Here is a 16,512-nt window from a genome sequence, read left to right on the forward strand (position 1 = left end):
ATCGTGACTTGGTTCAGTGCTCTGTAATCTATGCATAGGCGCATGCTCCCGTCCTTCTTCTTCACGAACAATACAGGCGCTCCCCATGGTGAGTGACTAGGACGTATGAAGCCCTTGTCAAGCAGCTCTTGTAATTGCTCATGAAGTTCCTTCAGTTCTGCTGGAGCCATGCGGTAAGGTGCTTTGGAGATAGGATTTGTACCGGGAATGAGTTCTATCTCAAATTCGATCTCCCTGTCTGGTGCTAGGCCTGGTAACTCTTCAGGGAAGACTGTTGGGTAGTCACGTACGACTCGGACCTCTGCTAGCTGTCGGTCCTTGTCCTGACTGGTACTGACTACATGTACTAAAAATCCTGTACATCCTGAATCCATTAATCTCTGTGCTTTCATAGCGGAGAGAAACTTTTTGGCCTTTCTCTTGGGTTCTCCGATGAACTCGAACTGTGCTTCTGCTTCAGGTTGGAATACGACTTTCTATTTACGGCACTCGATGGAAGCTCCGTATCTGATCAAGAAGTCCATTCCGAAGATGACATCGTAGTCAGTCATATTTAGCACTATCAGATCACAAAAGAGTTCTCTGTCTGCTATAATGACTGGTACTGCTCTGAGCCAGTGCGTGGATGCCATAATTTCCCCTGAAGGTAACGTCGTCAGAAACTGACTACTGAGTACCTCTGGAGGTATCGCTAATTTCTTTGCAAATGCCCTGGATATATAAGAATGGGTTGCCCCAATATCGAATAAGATAGTTGTACTTTGCTGTAAAATACTAATCTGACCTGTAACAACTGTCGAGGCATTCGCTACGTCTTCTCTGGTTAAGGAGTAGATCCTTGCATTCGTCATAGCTGGAGGGGCTTCTAATCTGCCCTGGCTGATGTGTGGACCATCTAGAGCGGCCTGCATCTGATGTAACTGAGCTGGCTAGCCTCCATACTGAATCGGCTGTAGTGGAGGAAGACTAGTCTTATTCGGGCACTGCTTAGCCATATGCCCTTCTTGTCCACACTCAAAGCATCCTCGTGTGCCTTTACGACAAACTCCAGGGTGGAATTTCCCACAAGTAGCACACTTTGGATAACTGGGCTGTTTGCTAACTGGCCCTCCTTTTGGGTAACTCCCTGGTTTGCGCTTATTGTTGGAGTTCCCTTTCCAGTTGGAGCTGTGGCCCTGTTGTTTCTGAGCACCTGAGCCTCCTTGCCCTTTTGACTCTGAGAGGACTTGATTCTGCTGTTTGATACTGTTTTAGTAGTGTTCGGTGGTCAGAGCACTGCTGACTAGTTCTTCGGTGGTTTGCGGCCTGTGAACGCCGCCAGCCACGTTCATCGCTATTTCCGGCCTCAGTATCTTGAGCATCAACCGGACTCTTTCTTTCTCTGTGCTGACTAGTTCAGGGCATAGACGAGTCAATCTATTGAATTTCTTCACGGCTTCCTCAACTGATAGGTTGCCCTGACGAAACTCAGTGAACTCGTCGTAGTGGCGGTTGGTGACCCGCATGTGAAAGAACTCCTCGAAAAATTCTTTCTCAAAGTCAGCCCATGTCATCTGGTTCACTGGGCGCTTCGCTCTGATTCTCTCCCACCACATGCGTGCATCTCCTGTCAGACAGAAGGAGGCACACTTCACCTTCTCATGTTCTGGCCAGTCCAGAAGCTCCATCGTACTCTCTAGTGTTTTGAACCAGGCTTGGGCATCCCATGGTTCACTAGTGCCTGAGAAGTTGTCGGGCTTGACTCTCTGCCACTGGATCAGATAGGCTTCTCTCTTTGCCTCTACTGCTGTTGGGGCTACTGGTGCTGTAGGCTGGACTGGTGGAACCTCTAAGACTACTGGCGTTGCTATGTTCGGTTCCGGGGTGACTGTGGGAGTATTCTGTTGATTAGCCTTTAAGGTGGCTATCTCCTGTTGCTGTTCAGCTAGCTGCTGCTGTAACTGAGACACTAATGCTGTCAGGTCTGGGGGAGGCACTGGACTGCCTGCCTCCTGCTAGGGCTCAGTAGCTGGTGCCCTTCTAGCTTGGCGTCTTCGTGCCATTTCTAAAGACATAGAGGACATACATAATTAAGGCAATCATGTTCATATATATACTATCATTATCATGTTAGGTGTTATCATCAATCAACATGCTACGGTATCTATAAACATGAAAGAAAGAACATAATAAAGTGAGAGACGTTTCTTACTTGGAAGCTGCAGGTTCAATGCTGATGTGTGTGTAGGAAGTATGGAAGCTGCTCTGATACCACTCTGTAACGACCCGCCTTCTACTGACTAGGCTGTGTGGCCAATCGTTACATTAATCTGTGCTAACTATTCCCTGACCATCATTAAGTCTAAGTACGGAAGCTGTACTAATTAAAATTTTGCTAAACTATTACCATTTCTTGGTTCTACATGTGCTAAGGGATGTAATCTAAACTATTCATGACATATATTACATTCCCCAATGGTCAAGGAACTTAACTAAGAGTTTCTTGCTGATAACAGGCCTCCCAATCGATCCACGGATCGATTGAAATGGCCGGATCGATCCATTGATCGATCCAGATGGCTACTGTATGTGGGGCTTAGGTTGGATCGATCCAGTGATCGATCCAGCACGCTACTGTGCTCGGGCCAATATTCTGGATCGATTGGCTGATCGATCCAGACTAGCCAATCGATCCAGTGATCGATCCCAGAGCCTACTGTTCGCGACAGAATTTGCTGGATCGATCGACTGATCGATCCAGAGGCCTACTGTTCGTGGTATGAACTTCTCAATCGATCGGCTGATCGATTGAGAAGCCTCCAATCGATCAGCCGATCGATTGGGGTTTCTGATTTCGTGCCAGAAGTCTGATTTCAGCACTTGTTCGTGTCAAAACTTCCCATGTCAATCCTAAACTAAATGTAAAACATTCTAACATCACACAAATAGTATTTTAAGCATGATAGGGTGCATGACTAACTAATTCATAGAAATTAACATACTAAGGTGCAAAACAATAAAATGCTAAAAGGTTCTAATGCTTAAAACAAGCTTGCTGAAATTCCCTAAGATCTCTATTCCAAGTTCCATCCACACACATCTTCGTAGCATTGCCCTCCAACCTCCGCTAGTCCATCTTTCCTTTACCTTTATCTGCAGTATAAGGAAAAGAAGTATCTGTAAGCTTTCGCTTAGTAAGAAACCATCTACCTCACTAAAACATGCAATCGATGCAAATCATGCTTTGAAAACATGCTATTTGAAAAGAACATACTGAATATGCTAAACATGGCATGACATACAACACATAGAAATAAAACTGATCATAGCAATAGAACTAATCATAAACTATCATGTTGTATCAACAGAAAACTAAACTGATATAAAACTGAACTAAGCTAATACTAATCTGATGCTAAAGCTGACTGAACTCACATGACTAATTTGTGATGTTTGAAAAACTATATTCATAAGTAGATTAAAATAATAATCAAGCTGTTGTTTGGGCCCGGCAACTGTACTTTGCTTTGCGCACATCCCCAACTAGACTCGGGTTTGCAAGTCCCGAATTTAGTAGGGTTACTAGGTTAGCTGAACCTAGGGACGACTATGGGAGTCCAACCCAGTGGATATCTAATCCTGTACAGTGCCACTGAAAAAGTAAAATACTGAACATAGCTAATTATTGATTTGTCTTGCTCTTTCTAGGTTATCTGAACCTAGAGCTAGGTTGTCTGAACCTAGAGGCGACTGTGGGAGCCCACCCATTGGACATCTAGTTCTATAAAAGCTGTAGCAATACCATATGAACTGTAAAAATGCTTCTATTGCATTTATCTAAGCTATCACAATGCCTAAGTTGCATTTTAGCTGTGCTAGTAGTTTAATCGAACACTTGGTATGCGCTAATTCGCATCCTTCATGCCGAAAAGCTATATATTACTAACTAAATCATGGAATTCACACGGAAGCTACTTATACTGCAGGTGAGGGGTTTCTTACCTCCTGTTCGTAATTTCTTACGATTCTAATCGCTAGGTTTCACGGAGGAGAGATCTCTTCAACGATCTTCTCGCGTCTATGCGTTCCTCTCGCGGAGGGGAGCGTCCTCGTGCCCTTGATGTTGCCGGGAGGTGCTCCTAGGGCCCTTGGCTTGGTGCGCCGAGAGAAGGAGGAGGAGAGGAAAGGGGCGGCGTGAGGCTAGGGTGAGGAGAAGAGAATCACGATTAAAAAAAATAAAACCCTCACTTAATAATTTCTTATTTATATTAAGTGGTAATTCCGGCCCAACTTGAATATAAATTTAATTGTTTCCCTTTCCTTTCAGCACGGCCCTGCTGGGTTCAACTGGTTACTAGAATTATCCGTAAACCATAGGTCTCGGGTTCAATTCCCGCTTAGGCCGTTTTCGGTTTCTATTTGTTTTTGCTACTTCCGCTACTCTAAAAATTCTGTAAACATATCCTAAAATTCCAGAAAAATCATAAAATATTTCTAAAATAGTTTTGAGAATTTTCAGGTGCTACAAGTAGTCTCCACGTTTTATCAAAAAATTAGGTTCCTGATGGGTGACGAAGTCGAGGAAGTCAAAGGAAATCATTTGACTTCCCATAAATGCAATGTGGCTCTCGCAAAAATTGAAAGGTTCAATAGTCTCTTCAAATCATTCTAGAGGCTCCCCTCTCCCAAGGGGGGAACATGAGAAATTCCACCAAGAGGAGAAAAAAATAAGACGAAGTCCAAATTCACCCCAAGCGAAAAAATGGGACCACTCAGGTAGCTAAAGACCTTCATCTAGATTTGAAACAAAAATTGGTGGCTTGCCTTTCAGCCAATCATAACGTTTTCTCTTGGTCGACCAAAGAGACCAAGGGCATCTCTCCCGCCCTGGCAATGCATTGACTCAATGTATACCCGGATTCCTGGTTAGTCAAACAATGGCGGAGACATTTTGGGAACGAGTAAAATCAAATAATTCGAGCAAAAGTCACTAAACTTATGGAGGTTGGCCATATTCAGGAGGTATAATTGCCAACCTGACTCGCTAACGTTGTTTTAGTTTCCAAGCCAATGGGAAAATGGCGGGTATATGTCAATCTTAAGGATCTCAACTGGGCATGCACAAAAGTCTGTTACCCCTCACTTGGATTGACTAAATGGTGAATTCTAACTCTGGGTGTGAATTCATCTATGTGCAAGATGCTTACTAGGGCTATCACCAAGTCCCTTTAGCTCTGGATGACCAAGAAAAGATTAGTTTTGTCACCTCGGATGAGACTTTTTGTTATAATATTATGTCGTTTGGCCTGAAAAATACAGGGGCTATTTATCATCAGATAATCGATCATATATTTAAACACCAGATTGGAAGGAATATTTACGTCTATGTTGATGACATTCTCATCAAGACCAGGCAAGCAGGAGATCTAATAGCCGATGTAGAAGAAACTTTTAGCACTCTGAGAAAGCACAAGCTCAAATTGAATTCAAGTAAATGTCTCTTCGACGTAAAAAGTGGACGTTTTCTTGGGTATATGATGACTAAGCGAGGAATTGAAGCCAAACTGGAAAAGGTTCAAGCAATTCAATAGATGCCCTCTCCTCGTAATCTCTAGGAAGCACAGAGATTGGTCAGCTGTAACACCACACTTTCTAGGTTCATCTATAGGTCAGCTGATCGAAGCTTCCCATTCTTTAAAGTTCTCCATAAAGCCTAATTCGAGTGGGATGAAAAGTGTGACTAAGTCTTCGTTGAGCTTAAGGAGTATTTGTTTGGTTTACCTATCCTCTTTAAGCCTGTGACTGGAGAAAAACTATTGTTGTATTTATCAGTCGCTGAGCAGGCAGTTGGCTCGACATTATTACAAGAAGAAGATAGCACCTAGTACCCTGTCTATTTCTTTAGTCATTTAATATCCCTAAGAGGTAATTATGAGATGGTTAGGCTTATTGGGTTATTGAATTAATGGTTAATCCAATATAATAATCCAACCTATTAAGAGGAAAACAAAGAGAAGTTTAATTCGAATTAGACTCATTGAATTAGACTTAATTGGATCCAATTATTGGATTGAGTCTAATTTGAATTAGATTCATAGAGTCAATTTGGATTGATGCTCATGGAGTCAATTGAGATTCATAAGGTTCAATGAGTTAGACTCATTGGGTGAACTTGAATTCACCAAGGAAGAGGAAAGGTCAATTTTGATTTGACCAAAAGGGAAGAGGAAAGGTCAATTTTGACTTGACAAAAAAACTCTTCATAAAAGATGACTAAGAGTCAATTCATAAAGAAGATCAAGAGGCAAAAGGGAGATCAAGAGTCAAATAGACTTTTGGTATTCAATGGGAGTATAAAAGGAGGAATTTTGGTCACTGATTGTAAGAAAGATCATTTTTATCTTCTTCTTCTTCCTCCTCTTGGTCGATCCTTCCTCATGGCCGAATCACCTTGTGTGGCTAGCACTACAAAGTTGGTTCTTCTCCAGATCGAGAGTTCGTGAGACGAATGGAACATGTTCGTGTGGATACCGTAGAGGCATGGACAGTTAATCGCGCTGAGATCTGCATCCAAAGAAAGGTTGCTGTCGAGATTACGAAGGGCACGCATCAAAGGTATAATCCTCTCATGTAAGACTTAGTATATGGTTTCCTTTCGCATGGATTCTCTTGATAAGGAACTAGATGTTTTCCGCTGTGCTTTCACGTGTTTAGTGCCCTAGTTCCTTACAATTTCAACACTAGATCGGGAGGAATATTGAAGTCTATGTTGATGACATTCCCATCAAGATCGGGCAAGCAGGAGATCTAATAGCCGATGTAGAAGAAACTTTTAGCACTCTAAGAAAGCACAAGCTCAAATTGAATTCAAGTAAATGTCTCTTCAGCGTAAAAAGTGGATGTTTTCTCGACTATATGATGACCAAGCGAGGAATTGAAGCCAACCTGGACAAGGTTCAAGCAATTCAATAGATGTCCCCTCCTCGTAATCTCTGGGAAGCACAGAGATTGGTCGGTCGTAGCACCGCACTTTCTAGGTTCATCTATAGGTCTACTGATCGAAGCTTCCCATTCTTTAAAGTTCTCCATAAAGCCTAATTCGAGTGGGATGAAAAGTGCGACTAAGTCTTCGTTGAGCTCAAGGTGTATCTGTCTAGTCTACCTATCCTCTTTAAGCCTATGACTGGAGAAAAACTATTGTTGTATTTATCAGTGGTTTAGCAGGCAGTTGGCTGGATATTATTGCGAGAAGAAGATAGCACCTAGTACCCTGTCTATTTCTTTAGTCATTTATTGAAAGATGTAGAGAGTCATTATTCTACTATGGAAAAGTTGGCCTTTGGATTAGTCTTGACTGCCCAAGGTTAAGACCCTATTTCCTATCACATCTAATTATAGTCCTCATCAACAGTCCTTTGGGGTGTATGTTAACTAACCTAGAGGCTTCCAGCCGGCTAGTTAAGTGGATCACAGAAATCAGTGAGTATGATATTCAATATCAGCCACAAGCGCAATTAAAACTTAAACCCCATCAGATTTCATAGCAGAGGCAACCAAACCTGACTCAGAGGGTACTTGAAAAATATATATGGATAAGTCTCTCTCTCTCTCCCCCCCCGGTAGGCTAGCGAGGTCAGGATATTACTGATCTCTCCTCAAGAAGAGGTACTGCAGTTGTCCATTCGTCTTAATTTTTGGGCCTCCAATAATGAGGCAAAGTATGAGGCCTTATTGGCCGGTCTTCAAGCAGCTAAATGAATAGGCGCTTCTAAAGTCATCATTTACTCAGATTCACAACTGGCTTTCCAATAGATCGAAGGAGATTTTGAAATTAAGAATGATTGACTACACTATGCTGACACCTTCGCTCAACTGAGAGCAGATTTTCAAGAGGTAACACTCCAAAAGATATCTCCCTCGGACAACTTGATAGCTAACGAACTCATCAAAATAGCATGCACCTTAGTTACTTGGATGTCGGATGACTCAATCTCTCAGATAATATTCACTGTTCATATTGACAAAGAGCCCGATCGGGAAGAACTCAACGATTGGAGGGCTTCTCTCATTTCTTTTCTCTAGAACAGTATTTTACCTACCGATGAAAATCAAGCTTGATTACTGAAGAGAAGGCCCCCTCAGTTCATTCTTATTGGTGATCATTTATACTGTAGAGCGTTTTCTCGCCCCCTTCTTCAATGCCTTGGACCCGAGGACACTGAATATGCCAAGCAGGAAATTCATGAATGTTGGGTTTTTCGGGCCGCGAAAACTGCTTTTTCGCGTCGTGGAAACCCCGAAACCCCGCCACCGGATCCGTGCGAAGAATAAAAGTTTGTAAAACCTACGAGTACGAGTTTACCAACCAATAGATCTACACTAGAACTATATGTTAAAGAGTTTTACCCTCGTAGCGTGCCCTTCGCGAGTCCCGCTTGTCTAAGGAGATGTCGGATCTCAAGTTGTCAAAGTAGACAACTCTCTATGCGTATCCACACGAACTAATTAGGTGGAGAAGACCAAACAATAGGTGTGCTAGCACCTAGGTGGTTCGGCCAAGGAGAAGAGGGAGAGGAGAAGGAGAGCTTGATGAAGAAGATAGAATGAATGAGAATTACTCACAAAATGAAAAACCCCACACCTAGCATTAGTGTGGCCGACCACAATTGTAACTCATTCTCATTTAATGTGGCCAACCACATTAAATGGAAGGAGGGTTGTAACCTCCATGAGATGACACACACATGTTCTAAACATGATGATGTGTAACACCATTATTGGCCACTTAATGTCAAGTCACAAATGATGTGGCATAAATTCAAGTCAAACTTGACTCTTCCTCTTCCTCTCAAGTCAAGTCAGACTTGACTTAATCTCTCTCATGGTTGATCTAATCCAACCATTTAATTCAAGCCAATTTAATATAATGAATCTAATTCATTTAATTAAATTGATTCAATGAGTCATAATCTAAATTAGATTCATTGAACACATGAATCAACTTGAGTCCAACTCAATTAGCCCAATTAGGATTACTCTTAATCTAATTTGATTCATCACATGAATCTAATCCTCTTGGTTCATCATATGAACCTAATCTCCATCTAATTGTCCTTTGTGTGTGACCCTATAGGTTCTTGTAACGTTGGCAATGCCCCTAAACCCATTTACGAGCATAAGTAAATGAACGGTATCTAGCAACATATTATTACTACCCAAGTTACAAGAATGTTGAGATCCAACATCACCTTGTGACTACTAATTGTGACTCCTCACAATATATGACAAGTGTCCTTCTATCATAGACATCTAGATTGATCAATATGAGGCATAGACCGTGTCATCCTCTGACCAATCTAAATCTTGATCTCCAAGTAGACTTACTAAATCAAATGAGTTCAATATCTCATATTGACTCATTTGGGCATGGTCATGCACTTCGTGGTCTCACTCTATCAAGAATATAGATGTCACTCCCGTCATATGGGAGGGATAGATCCCATCTACATCACTCACATCCCTCCGTATAATTTGTTACATACCCAGTAATCGCCTTTATAGTCCACCCAGTTACGGGTGACGTTTGACGAAACCAAAATACATAACTCCTTATGTAGGGAACCATGGTGACTTCAGGTCTAAGGACTAGTAGTCATACTAATAGCCACATGAGAAAGTATATGACACTCATATAACGATCCACGATACTTTCTCATGGCGGGTCATTCAGTATACATTCTCCAATGCATACCCATGTGTCAACTTGATATCTCTATATCCATGACTTATGAGATCAAGTCATCGAGTTGACCTACATGTTAGTCTTATTGCATTAACATTGTCCCAAATGTTAATACTCGACTAGGAATGATTAAGAGTAGTGTTCCCTATATCATCTCACTATCGGTTCAACTAACCGATTGATATAGGTAAGAACCCTCTACTCAAGGACGCTATTATACTTAGTATATTTGGCACCAATACAAGTAAGTATAATAACCAAAAACAAATGCCTTTATTTATATAAGAATATGATATAACAAGTCCATAATACAGTCATCAAATGATTGGCTCTAGGGCTCTAACTAACAATCTCCCACTAGCACTAGTGCCAATCAGTGTAGGCTCTAAGCCCCAATGACCTAGTGTGACCATCTTGCTTCCTCTGTGCCAAAACCTTGGTCAAGGGATCTGCGATGTTAGCCTCTGTAGGTACTCTGCAAATCTTCACATATCCTCTCTCGATAATCTCTCGAATGAGATGGAAGCGCCGTAGTATGTGTTTGGTCCGCTGGTGTGAGCGAGGTTCCTTAGCCTGCGCAATTGCTCTATTGTTGTCACAATAGAGTTCAATGGGGTCAGCGATGCTAGGAACCACCCCAAGTTCAGTGATGAACTTATGGATCCAAACTGCCTCCTTTGTTGCTTCTGATGCAGCAATATACTCGGCATCTGTCGTAGAATCAGTTATTGTGTCCTGCTTCGAACTCTTCCAGCTCACAACACCACCATTTATGCAAAACACGAACCCTGACTGCGAATGATAATCATCCTGGTCGGTTTGGAAGCTGGCATCACTGTAACCCTTTATAGCTAGCTCGTCATCACCTCCATATATCAAGAAATATTCTATAGTCCTTCTTAAGTACTTAAGAATATTCTTGACCGCTATCCAGTGACTTTCACCTGGATCTGACTGGTATCTGCTCGTCATGCTCAAAGCATACGAGACATCAGGACGAGTACATAGCATGGCGTACATGATAGATCATATGACTGAGGCATAAGGGATCTGATCCATGTGGTCTCTCTCCTCTCTAGAAGAGGGACCTTGAGTCTTCGAAAGACTCACGCCATGTGACATCGGCAAAAATCCCTTCTTGGAGTTCTGCATGGCAAACCGTAGGAGTACCTTGTCAATATATGTACTCTGACTTAGGCCAAGCAACCTCTTAGATCTATCTCTATAGATATGTATGCCTAGAATGCGGGATGCTTCACCTAAGTCCTTCATTGAGAAACAAGTCCCTCGTCAAGTCTTGATAGACTGTAGCAAAGGGATGTCTTTTCCAATGAGCAGTATGTCATCCACATACAATATTAGGAAGAAAACTATATCCCCTACAACCTTCTTGTAGACACAAGGTTTATCTTCATTCTTGATGAAACCAAACTATTTGATTGCATCATCGTATCAAAGATTCCAGCTCCGAGAAGCTTGCTTTAGTCCATAAATGGACCTATGCAGCTTGCATACTCTGCTAGTATGCTGTGGATCTACAAAACCCTCAGGTTGTGTCATGTGCACATCCTCGAGCAGGTTTCCATTCAGAAACTTGGTTTTGACATCCATCTGTCATATCTCATAGTCATGGTATGCTGCAATAGCAAGCATGATCCGAATGGACTTAAACATCGCTATTGGAGAAAAGGTTTCATCATAGTCAATACCATGAACTTGCTTGAAACCTTTAGCTACCAAGATACCCTTATAGATAAGTACATCCATGTCAGTCTTTCTCTTAAAGACCCACTTACACCCAATGGGTTTTACCCCTTCAGGTGGATTAACCAAAGTCCATACTTGGTTGGTGTACATGGATTCCATCTCGGATCTCATGGCCTCTAGCCATTTCTCGGAATCTGGTCTCATCACAGCTTCCTGATAGGTGGTAGGCTCATCCTCTATGAGCACAACACCATCATGGTCAGACAAGATAAATGAGTATCTCTCAGGCTAACGACGTACCCTATCAAACCTGCGAAGAGGTATGTCTACTTGAACTGGTTATTGTTCCTCAACTCTTTGTGGAACAACATCATCCACAACACTTTGTGGTTCCAGTTCAACTTCCATCGAGGCTTCAGTGCTATGGTCCGCATCTTGAACTTCTTCAAGATCGAACGTACTCCCACTAGTCTTTCTAGAAACAAAGTCCATTTCTAGAAAGACCCCAGTCTTTGCCACAACTACCTTGTGCTGACTGGGAATGTAGAAGTAATATCCCTTAGTTTCCTTGGGATATCCAATAAAGTAGCACTTATCGGATTTGGGTCCTAATTTGTCTGAGACTTGACGTCTAACGTAAGCCTCACAATCCCAAATCCTCATGAAAGACACCTGGGCATCTCTCCCAGTCCATATCCTATATGGTGTCTTTATCACGGCCTTAGATGGAACTCGGTTGAGTATAAAAGCTGCTGTATCTAGAGCATAGCCCCAAAGGAATGTCGGAAGATCTGTGTGACTTATCATAGGCCATACCATATATAATAGGATATGATTCCTCCTTTCGGATACACCATTCCACTGTGGTGTTCCAGGAGGAGTGAGTTGGGATAGAATCCCACACTCAGCTAGATAGTCACGAAACTCATGGCTAAGGTATTCTTCACCTCGATTTGATCGAAGTATCTTAATACTCTTGTCAAGCTGGTTCTGTACTTCATTCTTGAATTCTTTGAACTTTTCAAAGGATTCAGACTTATGTGTCATCAAGTACACATAACCATATCTACTGAAGTCATCAGTAAATGTGATGAAGTACCTATAACCGCCTCTAGCAGCGACATTGAAAGGGCCACATACATCACTATGTATAAGACCTAACAAGTCAGTCGCTCTCTCACTGTGCCCATTAAAGGGAGTCTTGGTCATCTTGCCTAGTAGGCATGACTCGCACGTCTCATAAGATTCAAAATCAAATGAGTCCAGCAAACCATCCTTATGGAGCTGGGATAAGCGCTTGTCATTTATATGACATAAGCGACAGTGCCAGAGATAGGTTTGGTTCAGGTCATTTGACTTGAACCTCTTGGTATTTATGTTATAGATAGGGCTTTCAAGGTCTAGAATGTAGAGTCCATTCATCAGAGGTGCACTACAATAGAACATATCTTTTAAATAAACAGAACAACATTTGTCCTTTATAATAAAAGAGAAACCTTTCTTGTCCAAACAAGAAACTGAAATTATGTTCTTAGTTAAAGAAGGCACATAACAACATTCATCTAATTCTAATACAAGCCTAGAGGGCAGAGATAGATGATAAGTTCCTACAGCAACAACAGCAACACGTGCTCCATTGCCTACGCGTAGGTCCACCTCACCCTTCGCCAATGCCCTGCTATTTCTTAGCGCCTGCACATTAGTACAAATGTGAGAAGCACATCCGGTATCTAATACCCATGATGAAGAAATAGATAGATTGACTTCTATAACATATATATCTGAAGTGGAAGTCTCACTTCGCTTCTTCTTAAGATCTTTCAGGTACACCTTACAGTTCCTCTTCCAGTGCCCGGTCTGACCGCAGTGGAAGCAGGTAGCATCCTTGGCGACCCCTCCTTTAGGCTTCAGTGTCTTGCCTTTGCCCTTGGCTTGGGACTTTCCTTTGCCTTTGGGCTTGCCCTTGCCCTTGTGTTTCTGAACCATCAGAACAGAGTGGGGCTTTGCCTTCTTAAGGTTCAGCTCAGCAGTTCTCAACATGTTAAGCAGCTCGGGCAGTGGCTTGTCAATTTCGTTCATATTGTAGTTTAGAACGAATTGACTATAGATATCCAGCAAGGATTACAAGATCAGGTCAGTGGCCAGCTCTTGGCCAAGCGGGAATCCCAACCTCTGTATGTTTTCTATGTACCCAATCATTTTGAGTACATATGGGCCTACGGGAGCCCCATCTGACATCTTGCACTGAAATAGTGCCCTTGAGATCTCAAATCTCTCATGCCGCGCTTGTCCTTGATACAGTTGACGAAGATGTTCAACCATATTGTAAGCGTCCATCAACTCGTGTTGCTTCTGAAGCTCAGAGTTCATGGTCGCGAGCATTAGACAGGACACATCTAATGTGTCATCTTGATGCTTCTTGTAAGCCTCTTTGTCTGCTCGCGTGGCATTGGCAGGAGGAGCCTCCGGAATGAGCTGCTCCACGTTCTTCGGTGAGAACTATTCTCAAGTTCCGTACTAGTCCAGGAAATTTGCTCGTTGAGCTTGTCCTTCTCAAGGACGAAACGCAGGAGAAAGAGTTCGTATTCGACGTCATGGTTATCTACAAAAAAAGCGAAAATAAATATCATATTCTTTTAAATCATTTAATTAGGCCTTTAACTAAATGATGCTCCCACTGAATTCTATAATTCATGTGGGACAAGATCCACATCATACTACGCCTTGAGTTAGCTTTGGCTAAATCGCTCAAGACTTAGTATGATTGGTAGGTAACGATTTACCAATTACATCTCTATGCAACTCTTGTTTATATGATCATTATCCGCAGTTATATTAAAACTTGAGTTAGCTTTGGCTAATACGCCCAAGAATTAATATAAATGTGATTTATGTCCTATCTTTCCAACCATTGGAAGAATGCCTATAGTTGTACTCGATCCAACCGAGTTAACTAGGAATACTCAATCTAATTGAGTTTGTACTCACCCATGCGTTGATAAGCGGGACCAAGATTGTCCCTCCGTATCCTACCAAGATAATATGTGTTGCTCTGCTTTGGCAGATTCAACAACACATGTGATCGAGGTAGTAATAGGTATCACGGCACGGTAGGCATTAGAGTTGATACGATTGAGATCTAATCTAATCGAGAGGGTGCATCTTGTACACGATTTAGATCTAATCTAATCGTTAGGCACTAATTAATTACTAATCATGCATCACATACACACAAGCAATTAATTAAATTTATTTGTGATTAGTCATAGCCCTACTACGATCTTCTCAAGCCAATGAGAAGATCGGATGGTCAACCTAAGGTCAACAGCTTCTCAAGCTCCTCCCTTTGACCACCTTGTGTTGCTCGCGCCCTCCTCGTAACTCCGTCTCGAGTGGACCTTCCACCGCTCCAATTTTATACATTACAATTTTGAAACTCGAGTTACATTCGAGTCTAAACTAATTTACAACAAGAATAAATGGAGAAAGGCACGACGCGCAGGTCGCATATCAAATATACAGCACACACAATACAAATGACGGCGCGCAGGCCGTAATATGAATTACAACACAAATATACCAATCCAATTGGGTCTTTTTGGGTCATGACTATCACAAAAATAATATATAATTCTAAATTATATATTTTCATAATTTTCTGTAATTTTTTTCATAATTTTTACAATTTTTATGAGTAAAATTTCCTGGCGGTCCCGTTTAGCGGTTTTCAGGCGCAATCGCGGAACGAATCCCCTTGCGAGGCTAGGGGCAGCACCCCTACCCGCGAGCTAACCATCACGAGTGTTCCTTAGTAATCCTACAGCACCTTAGCCTGCTGTCCCAAAAAGATTTGGGGCGAAACCTTACCGTTTCGGAAAAATCTTCTCGGTAGTCGAAGCCTACAAGTGTCGAAACACTTGTGCTTCGCTTCTACGAGAAAAATACCCATAAAAGCTCTAAAAATCATAAAATTACAGAATCTATATTTTTCATAAAAATACAAACTAAACTCGTACAAGTCTTCGCACGTGGCTCTGATACCACTGTTGGGTTTTTCGGGCCGCGAAAACCACTTTTTCGCGTCGCGGAAACCCCGAAACCCCGCCACCAGATCCGTGCGAAGAATAAAAGTTTGTAAAAACTACGAGTACAAGTTTACCAACCAATAGATCTACACTAGAACTATATGTTAAAGAGTTTTACCCTCGTAGCGTGCCCTTCGCGAGTCTCGCTTGTCCAAGGAGATGCCGGATCTCAAGTTGTCAAAGTAGACAACTCTCTATGCGTATCCACACGAACTAATTAGGTGGAGAAGACCAAACAATAGGTGTGCTAGCACCTAGGTGGTTCGGCTAAGGAGAAGAGGGAGAGGAGAAGGAGAGCTTGAGGAAGAAGATAGAATGAATGAGAATTACTCACAAAATGGAAAACCCAACACCTAGCATTAGTGTGGCCGACCACATTTAATGGAAGGAGACTTGTAACCTCCATGAGATGGCACACGCATGTTCTAAACATGATGATGTGTAACACCATTATTGGCCACTTAATGACAAGTCACAAATGATGTGGCATAAAGTCATGTCAAACTTGACTCTTCCTCTTCCTCTCAAGTCAAGTCAAACTTGACTTAATCTCTCTCATGGTTGATCTAATCCAACCATTTAATTCAAGCCAATTTAATATAATGAATCTAATTCATTTAATTAAATTGATTCAATGAGTCATAATCTAAATTAGACTCATTGAACACATGAATCAACTTGAGTCCAACTCAATTTGCCCAATTAGGATTACTCTTAATCCAATTTGATTCATCACATGAATCTAATCCTCTTGGTTCATCATATGAACCTAATCTCCATCTAATTGTCCTTTGTGTGTGACCCTATAGGTTCTTGTAACGTTGGCAATGCCCCTAAACTCATTTAGGAGCATAAGTAATGAGCGGTATCTAGCAACACATTATTACTACCCAAATTACAAGAATGTTGAGATCCAACATCACCTTGTGACTACTAATTATGACTCCTCACAATATATGACAAGTGTCCTTCTATCCTAGACATCTAGATTGATCAATA

The sequence above is a fragment of the Zingiber officinale genome, chromosome 3B (genome assembly GCF_018446385.1).
Source record: "Zingiber officinale cultivar Zhangliang chromosome 3B, Zo_v1.1, whole genome shotgun sequence".
Lineage (NCBI taxonomy): Eukaryota > Viridiplantae > Streptophyta > Magnoliopsida > Zingiberales > Zingiberaceae > Zingiber > Zingiber officinale.